The following is a 10,016-nucleotide window of genomic DNA, read 5'->3' as shown; positions in this document are numbered from 1 at the left end:
TGACGTGACACCCAGATCTAGACCAGTCATTTTATTAAACAAAAAAGGGGGAGATGTAGAGAGCGGCGCGGCGAAACAAAGATGGCGCCGACATCCAGCCTTGTCTGGATATAAACGACTTACTGCGCATGTGCAGGCTTGTCCCCTTGCTAGGGCTCCCTCTAGTGGTGAACAGCGGTACTGCACATGTGCGGTTTATTCACCAGGTGTTAGTTGACCGTTAATATGCTAATGAGGTGATTCATTCTCCGCCAATCCCTGGAGGACAAGTAGTGGGGTGATCCAAGCCCCACCAATCCCTGAGAGATAATTAGCATACTGCTGTCTATATAAGCCGAGCGATTTTGCTGCTCGGGGTCCCTGTTCAGAAGAGCTGTAACACTGAGAAGAGCTGTAACACTGAGAAGAGCTGTAACACTGAGAAGAGCTGTAACACTGAGAAGAGCTGTAACACAGTAAAGGCTTGCTCGCAGAAGAATCCTGTTGCCGCGCGTCGTTCTTGCTGGCGGGACATTGGGTGCGCGACAGAATCCCAGTATTCAGAAGGCTGAGTCAGGAGGATGAGTTTGAGGCCAGCCTACACCACATGATGGGCATATAGTGAGCACTAAGCCAGCCAGAACTACACAGCAAGACCATGTCTCAAAAAAGGGAGAGATGGGGGTGGGGGGGATCTGGAGAGGTGGCTTAGTGGATCAGAGCGGTTCCTAGCGCACACACATGCACACACACGCGCGCGCGCGCGCGCGCGCGCGCAGCAGCAGCTCACAATAACCGGTAACTAACTCTCTGTCACTGTCTTCTGGTCTCTGCTGTGTATGTCAATTTGATACAAGCTAAAGAGGAAAAACCTCAATTAAGAAAACGCTTCCAGGGGTTGGGGATTTGGCTCAGTGGCAGAGCGCTTGCCTAGGAAGCGCAAGGCCCTGGGTTCGGTCCCCAGCTCCGAAAAAAAGAACCAAAGAAAAAAAGAAAACGCTTCCAGAAGAGGCGAGCCTGCGGAGCAAGATGGCGCCCTCTGTCTGCCCTATGATACTGCCCTCGGCTCGAACGGCTGCTGCCCACGACCGGGATCCAGAGCTGCTTGCTCTTCAACACAGGGAAAGTTCTACGTCCTGGAGTCAGTCACTGCCAAACCTAGCTGGCTGGAAGTTGGGCTAACCTCGGGCACTTCGGTTTTCCTGTTGATTCATCTCATCCAATAACACAAGTTGTTTTGGAATGGACTGGAATAAACTTTGAAAATAATACGTCAGCTTCGTGTGATGATCACAGTTATTCCTTTGAGTTATGGATATGAGAAAAAGGTTATATGTGAATATGTATCAGTCAAGTCAACACATATATAAATAAAAATAAAATAAAAATACTTGTGTTCTTCCTATGTAAAAGAAAAGAAAAAGAGGGCTGGCTGGGTAGGTGGTTTAGCGGTTAAAAGTAATGACTGCTGGGGCTGGGGATTTAGCTCAGTGGTAGAGCGCTTACCTAGGAAGCGCAGGGCCCTGGGTTCAGTCCCCAGCTCCGAAAAAAAGAACCAAAAAAAAAAAAAAAAAGTAATGACTGCTTTTCCAGAAGTCCTGAGTTCAATTCCCAGCAACCACATGGTGGCTCACAACCATCTATAATGGGATCGGATGCCCTTTTCTGGTGTGCCTGAAGACAGCAACACTGTACTCATACATACATACATACATACTACATACATACATACATCTTTTCTAAAAAGAAAGAAAACACCTCCATAAGGGTGATGATGGGACATGCCTTTAACCCCAGCACTCTGCACACCGCTCTGCACATTGCAGAAAGGTAGGCAGATCTCTGAAGTCAAGGCCAGCCTGGTCTACAGAGTGAGTTTTGGGGTAGCCAAGGCTACACAGAGAAACCTTGTCTTGAAAAAAAAAAAAAAGAAAAGAAACAAAAATGCCTCCTTAAGATCAATCCGTAGGGCATTTTCTTAATTAGTGATTGGTGGGGGAGGGCCCAGCCTGTTGTGTCTGGTGCCACCCCTAGACTGGTGGTCCTAGGTTCTATAAAAAAGCAGGCTGAGCAAGCCATGAGGAGCACTCCTCCATGGCCTCTGCATCAGCTCCTGCCTCCAGGTTCCTGCCCTGCTTGAATTCCTGACCTTTCTGCTTTCGATGATGAACTATTATTCGGAACTATGGGCAAAATAAACACTTTCCCTCCCAAACTGCTCCCCCACCACAATAGTAGCCCTCACAAAGACATACATATGTGTGGGCAGACATTAATACACACTCTGATGTATACACCCAAGAGAAACGAAAATGTGTTCACACTAAAACTTGTAAACAAACGTTCATAGCATAATAGCCAAAAGAACAAAACAAAACCACTGGGTAATGAATGGATGATGAAATGTGGCACACCTGTGCTGTGGAATATTGTTCATACATAAGAGGGAATGAAATGCTGATACATGTGCAATACAGGCGGACCTCGGAAGCATTGTATTCAGAGAAAGAGTCAGACAAAGGCAAGCTCAAACTATATGACTTCATTTCTGCAAAATGGCCTGAAAAAAACAGATACACAGAAACAAGTTTGGGGCTACAGCAACAGTTCAGAGATCAAGAATCCTTGCTGCTCTTCCAGAAGGCCCGAGTTCAGTTCCCAGCATTCAAGTCTGACCACTCACAACCACCTGTAACTCTAGCTCAAGGGGATCTAACGCCCTCTTCTGGCCTCCTTGAGAACTGCACACAATGTGGCATGTGTACACATAGACAGGCTGTCCACATAAAGAAAATAATAAGATAAATCCTAAAAAAAAGAAAAAAAAAAAAAAAAAAAAAAACAGGGGTTGGGGATTTAGCTCAGTGGTAGAGCGCTTGCCTAGCAAGCACAAGGCCCTGGGTTCAGTCCTCAGCTCTGGGGGAAAAAATTATGGCCATTCAGCAACAGTGGAGCATGAATTTAATCCCAGAACTCAGGAGGCAGAGACAGGTGGATCTCTGTGAGTCTGCCGCCAGCCTGGTCTACAGAGCAAGGACCAGGACAGCCAGGGCTACACAGAGAAACCCTGTCTCGGGAAAGAAAGTATGGTTATGGTTTCATCATTTTGAGTGCATGAAAATATTCTAAAATTAAATGGGCACGATAGTTACATTACCTTGTAAAGGCGTTGACTCTCACTAAATTGTGTACTGTAACATTGTGAATTTTAGAGCCAGTGAACTGTGTATAAAAATACATACAGGGGTTGGGGATTTAGCTCAGTGGTAGAGCGCTTGCCTAGCAAGCACAAGGCCCTGGGTTCGGTCCCCAGCTCCAAAAAAAAAAAAAAAAAAAAAAAAAAAAGAAAAAGAAAAAAGAAAAGAAAGAAAGAAAAAAAAGAAAAAATACATACAATCGCATCAAATAGTGCTACTGACTCTAAAACCCTGACCTAAAGAATGGAGCAAACATCAATAAGGGTGAGGAAGCACTCGCTCCCCCAATTCTGACACACATTCCCAGTTGTTTAAAAGCCTCGGATTGTCATCAATGAAGTATTTTCATTTTCCGTGCCGTAATGAGATGGACCACGGTTGTCATCCTTCCTCGTCTGACGTGTGATTTGCTTTTATTTCCACAACACAGTGAATTTTGATAGATCACAGTAATTTCTATCCAGAAGGATCTTTTGACTGTACGAGTGAATTAGAAAGATATTTTTATATCGCCTATTTGAGATAACAGGTCTTAGTGCTACGCTTCGGGCAAAATACATCAAAAGAATGAACTGAAGGTTAAATTTCCTTTTAGATCCCGATTTTTATAACATCACAAAAATTCTTGCCTAAAAGCGGTCGAATTATTCAAGGGTGAGACATTCTATACTCACCAGGTTCAGCCAGAGGGAAAGAACAAAGGCAACCCTGGCAGACCTGGAAGGTGAGGTGCCTTCATCTTGTAATTACGCCCTTCGAGGACTCCAGTCCCCACACACCACACCAGAAGCCTGCCCCAGCAAGGCGACAGTGGCTGTCTGTTCTTAGGTCGTGTGTGCGAAGGTAATTCCCACTTGAAAAGAAGCAATACAAATTCAAGTAATAGAGCGCAATTTGTGTCAAACAATTATTACCATTTTATTCTACCCAAATCAGTCGATTAAATATAACTGTGTGTCTAAATTAGTTTTAGATAGCTTTTAATCCCAACTTGATTTTTTTTTAATTATCTCATCCAGATACTTATTTCTATGCAAAAAGCCTCCCTCTTTTTAGTGCTCTTTGTTGTGGAGCGGCGTTTATGTGCAGTTTAAGGAGGGTCCATGGGGGTCTTTACTCCAAGGTGTCTATTTACCGAACTACTCAGAGATCCCCATCGTGAGATGATTTCAAACATAAGGGAGCTTCGGGCACATTACCCAGGAGCAACCGCGGGCGCATTACCCAGAAGCAACCGCGGGCTCATTACCCAGGAGCAACCGCGGGCGCATTACCCAGGAGCAACACTGTTGGCACATTACCTTTTGGTCAGCTCTTTGTTTTAACCTCCTCAGTTCAGGGCCTCGGCCTGTACCACAGAGGCAGAGCCCACTGGGAGCCTGCTGCCACCTGGTGCATGTTCTTTGACACTGATGTTAGTGACAAAGGACATGGCATCAGAGTCTTCTGAGAATACTCATTTAATCGCATGGCCAATGAGTTTGTATTTGATCGCCCAGTGTGGGGCAGGCCTTCTCTGAGAACTTGTGATACAGTAATGAGTAAGAGAGACTAAGGCGTCCCTGGGCTGCGGATGTAGTTTGCTGCAAGCGTGCTTTTCTAGCGTATATCATCTCTAAAAAAGGAAGAGCGGTTAGGAAATGAGAAAGAGTGGAGGAGGGAAGGAGAAAGGAAGCAAAGAAAGGAGAAGGTAAAGAGGGAAAAAGAAAGGGGGAAGAAAAAGGAAGGGGAAGGGAAGGAAAGAGAAGGGGGGAGAAGGAAGGAAGGGAGAGAGGGAGAGGGAGAGAGAGAGAGTGAATGAGTCCCTAATCTCCAGCAGGCATACATTTTGATGAACACAAGCTGTCCTGACTAGTTATTAGGTCAACTTGACACAAGCTAAAGTCATTTCAGAGCAGGGAGCCTCAGCTGAGAAAATGCCTCCATAAGATCAGACTGTAGGCAAGAAGTCGCTAATTTCTTAGTAACTGATAGAGGAGGGCCCAGCCCGTTGGGGATAGTGCCCCCCTCTCCGGCCCGGTGGTCCTGGGAATATAAGAGAGCAGGCTGAGCAAGCCGTGAGGAGCAAGCCAGTGAGAAGCATCCCTCCATGGCCTCTGCATCAGCTCCTGCCTCCTATTTGAGCCTCTGCCTTGGACTTATCTCAATGGACTGTGGTTCAAGATATGTGGCTCCAGTGTTTTGCATGTGTATATACACATGCAGAGGCCAGAAGAGGGCATAGACTCACCTGGGACTTGATTTACAGACGATTGTGAGCCTCCATGTGGGTGCTGAGAACCAAACGGGTCCTCTGGAAGAGCAGGCAGTACTCTTAACCTCTGAGCTGTTTCTCCAGCCTCCCTATATACATAATTAAAAATAATAAAAATGGGTCTTTTTCAAAACACTGCAGAAAGAGAGAGACATACAGAGAGGGGGGGAGAGAAAGAGAGAGAGAGAGAGAGAGAGAGAGAGAGAGAGAGAGAGAGAGAGAGAGAGAGAGAGACGCACTGACAGGCTTTTTTTTTTTTTGGGGGGGGGTTTTTTTTTTTTTTCCGGAGCTGGGGACCGAACCCAGGGCCTTGCGCTTCCCAGGCAAGCGCTCTACCACTGAGCTAAATCCCCAACCCGATAGGCTTATTTTTAAGTGTGAAGGTCCTACTATGTTGAGACTGTTCAGGAACTTCTGGGATCAGAAAACCCTCCGCTGTAGCTGAGCCCACAGGTGCATATAACCACGTAGCATGAAGTCCCCGACTCCCTCTGTGTGATCCACGCATCCTTAGGAAGGAACACTCACTGCTTCTCTATGTTTGGGCAAAGATCAAGTGTAGAAAAAAGTAGTTATCTGCCTGTTTTCTCAAGTGGAAAATGTCCTCAGACCTTGCTCTGTGGTTAACCACTCTCAGTGGCTTCCAGACTCCTTTAGATGGTTATGTGAATGCTGTCCCTGGGGGATGTGGGAGGAGGGGGACACTCATGTCTCCCCTGAGGACAAGAACCCACTTGGGACAAGGAACACTTTTAATTCTGTGTGTATATGAGGTGCATGAGGTTAGTTCGTGCATGCCATGGCACACATGGTCAGGTGGATAACTTTGTGGAGTTTGTTCTTTCTTCTATCTTGGGGTGGGACTCAAGTTTCCAGGCTCACCACCGCAAGCGCTTTTTACTCCCCGAGCCCTCTGGCCAGCCCAAGAGACTGGATACATCATTTCTTTTCCCCTCTTCTTTGGGTTAGTCTTATGTAACAGACCGGTGTCCTTGTAAATATATTTCAATCCCTCTGGAGGTTGGAATTTTCCCTAGCAACTGTATCATTTCTACTACTAAAACCTAATGAAGAGTGAGTCGTAAATCATTTCCATCTACTGTGTATATTATTTTAGGCAAAATATCTTAATAAATCTTACACTGACGTTACAATTCCACAGACATAGCCATAAAATGGAGCTCAGAGAAACAGACCTGGGTACCCAAACCGAGACCAAATATATCATCTCTCATACAGCATCTCATACAGCACCCAGAAACACTTCGCCTCCTGCAGGGCCCGGAAAGCATCTCAGTTGTACAACACTGCCACCTAGTGGTCAGCTTCAAAGCACGAGCAGGCAACCCAGCCTCCCGGTTACAAAGATTGGAACTAGGTCAGCTTCTGAGTTGAGGAGTGAGGAGAGCGAAGCTTCAATTACACAGAGGCCGGGGGAAGACAGACAAATTATATGACAATGGTGTTCAAGACATTGGACACCAAACAAGTAAAGACAGCAGTCACTAAAGGGCCCTAGGGTAGCTAGGAGACATAGTCTGTTTCTTTTGCTATGATAATACTGTGGCCATTATTGTGACCAGAAGCAACTTGAGGAGGAAAGGGTTTTTTGCTCTGATACCTAGAGTCCATTATTGAGGGAAATTAAAGTAGGAACTTGAGGCATAAACCTGGAGCCAGGAGGAGCTAAGACCGATCGCAACAAAAAGAGAAAGGAATATTCTGGACTGGGGCGTGAGAGACAGCCAAGAATTTTAAGACAATGGGGCCAGAGAGATAGCTCAGTGGGTAAGAGCTTGTATTGCTCTTGCAGAGGACCTGAGCTAGATTCCAGGCTCCCTACTGTACCAGGCTCATAGCTGCCTGTAACTCAAGTTCCAAGAATCTGACAGCTCTAACTTCTCCAAGTACCTGCACACACACACACACACACACACACACACACACACACAGGCACACGCACACGCACAAACACACGCACACACGCACACACATACACTTTAAAAACCTTGGCCATGCATAGCAGTGCATTGTAGGGAGCCATTCTGAGCTATGCAGTCACAGGGCGCTCAGCCCTAAGGTGGCTGCTGTAAGATTATGAGATTGTTGGACAAAAGCCTCTTCCAGGAAGATTCCGGGAGCAATCACAGGGTGTTTCAGCCTGAGCAAACACCGGATGTCCCTGAGCAGATTCCTGAGAAGGGTTCGACCTTTTCAAAGAACATGTCCCCGGAAGACTGTTGCCTCTTTGTTTGAGGAGGATATCTTGCAGTGTAGTGATTCACCTTATATACTTGGGCACTTCCCAATACTCTCCCCACCCCAAGCTTCAGTTCCTGCTTCAATTCCTGCCTCAGAGCTTTAAATGCTGTACATTCCTCTCAATAAACAAGACCTTGACAACAGAACCTTGCTTGGTCTCCTTCTTTTCTCACCCCCTTGACCCTCAGGTAGCGCCTCTTCGGGACCCTGAATAACTGGACCTGCTGGACGGGTCAATGCATATCTCAGAAAAAAATAGGTAGATAAATGAAAAGGGGCTGTATGTGTCACTTGGCTGGTAGAGCACTTGTCTAGCATTCATGAAGCTAGCATTGATTCTGAGTACGAAAGAAACCCAGGGGGTTGGGGATTTAGCTCAGTGGTAGAGTGCTTGCCTAGGAAGCGCAAGGCCCTGGGTTCGATCCCCAGCTCCGGAAAAAAAAAAGAACAAAAAAAAAAAAAAAAAAAACCAGAATAGTGCACACGCCTATAATCCCAAGCACCAGGAAGAGAAAAGCAGGAGGTCCATAATTCAAGTCTAGCCTCAGATATCAATTAAGATCAAAGGCATTCTGGCTACATGAAATCCTGTCTTGAAGAGAGAAAAACGAAGAAAGAAAGAAGAAAGAGGAGGATGAGGAAGAAGAAAAAGAAAGGGAGGAGAAAAGAAGGAAGGGAGGGAGGGAGAGCAGGCTGCAGAGGTGGCTCCGTGTTAAGAGCACTTGCTGTTCTTCCAGAGTTCAGTTCCCCTGCACCCACTTTATGTAATTCATCACTGCCTGTTACTGTAGCCCCATGGGCTCTAATGCCCTCTTCTGGTCTGGATGGGTACTGCATACACATGTGCACAGACATATAAAAAACAAAATAAACATTTTTGTAAAAGATTTATTTATTTATTATATATAAGTACACTGTAGCTGTCAGACACACCAGAAGAGGGCATCAGATCCCATTACAGATGGTTGTGAGCCACCATGTGGTTGCTGGGACTTGAACTCAGAACCTCTGGAAGAGCAGTCAGTGTTCTTAACCGCTGAGCCATCTCTCCAGCCCCCCCAAAATAAACCTTTTAAACAAAGTATTTCAGGCCAGAAAGATGGTTCAGCAGCTAAGAGCACTGACTGTTCTTCTAGAGGTCCTGAGTTAGATTCCCAGCAAATACATGGTGACTCACAACCATCTGTAATGGGATCCGATGCCCTCTTCTACTGTGTCTGAAGACAGCTACAGTGTAGTCACATAAAATAAATAAATAATTTTTTTAAAAGGGGGGAGGGGTTGTACAGATCTTTTGTAATATGTGTGTGTAGTTTGAGTGATTTTATACAGTTAGCTCCTGAATACCACTGTTTAAGTTGAGACAGAGAGAATTACAAACAATTAGCTTCTTTCCAGTTGAATCTATAACACTATCCCACGGGATCTGGACTTTGGATAGAAGCTAGAACTAATATCTTCCTCGTTTCCTTGAACATCTATGCTCTGTGAATCTAAACAGAGCCAGCCCAGATTTATATGTAGTTCCCTGTAGTGTTTGTTAAAAGTACTTGTGAACGATGTTCTGTATTGAGAGACTGACAGTTTTAGGGGAAGCATGTCACAGACAATACAGATCCAAGCTATACACTCATGTGTATGCTTGTCCTTCTCTTCGTCCTTTTTGCCTCCATTTGGAGGTGTTTGGTGGCAGGGGCGGGGGCGGATTTTCTTGCCAAGGAGAATCAGTTCGCCCCAGGGTTAGAATGGGAGGTTACAAGTGTCTTGCTTCTGCCATTTGCTCTGGGGTGACTGGAAAGCAACTGACCCATGCTACATTTAATAATCATGTGTGTCTTCTTTATTAAATGGCTGTCGCTATACCCTTGTATAACTGGCTGACTCTACCCTGAGATCCCATTAACGTCCTTCCTGGGACTCACAACGTAGACCAGGCTGGTTTTGAACTCCAAGATTCACCTCCCTCTGTCTCCTGAGTGGTGTGTGTGTGTGTGTGTGTTATTGATTTGCATATATGCATATGAAAATATGTTAATTTCCTCCTTTCTGTTGTATATGATCCATTGTTAGATTCACCTAACATTTTAATGTTTGCTTACTACTCATTTCAGTCTTATAAGATTTGAACTGAAACCTTTCCATGAGAGACTGAGTAAATTTTCCAACTGCTGGGCAGACAAGATGGTTCAGCCAGTAAGCCTGAGTCCGATCCTCAAATTCCTCAGGATGGAAGAACACTCATAAGTTATTCTCTGACCACCACAAGTGTGCCCTAGATTGTGTCTATGCACATACACACTCACATATATACACACATGTGCACA

Source organism: Rattus norvegicus, chromosome 19, assembly GCF_036323735.1.
Source record: "Rattus norvegicus strain BN/NHsdMcwi chromosome 19, GRCr8, whole genome shotgun sequence".
Lineage (NCBI taxonomy): Eukaryota > Metazoa > Chordata > Mammalia > Rodentia > Muridae > Rattus > Rattus norvegicus.
The sequence above is the reverse complement of the archived record's forward strand: the minus strand, read 5'-3'. Positions refer to the sequence as shown.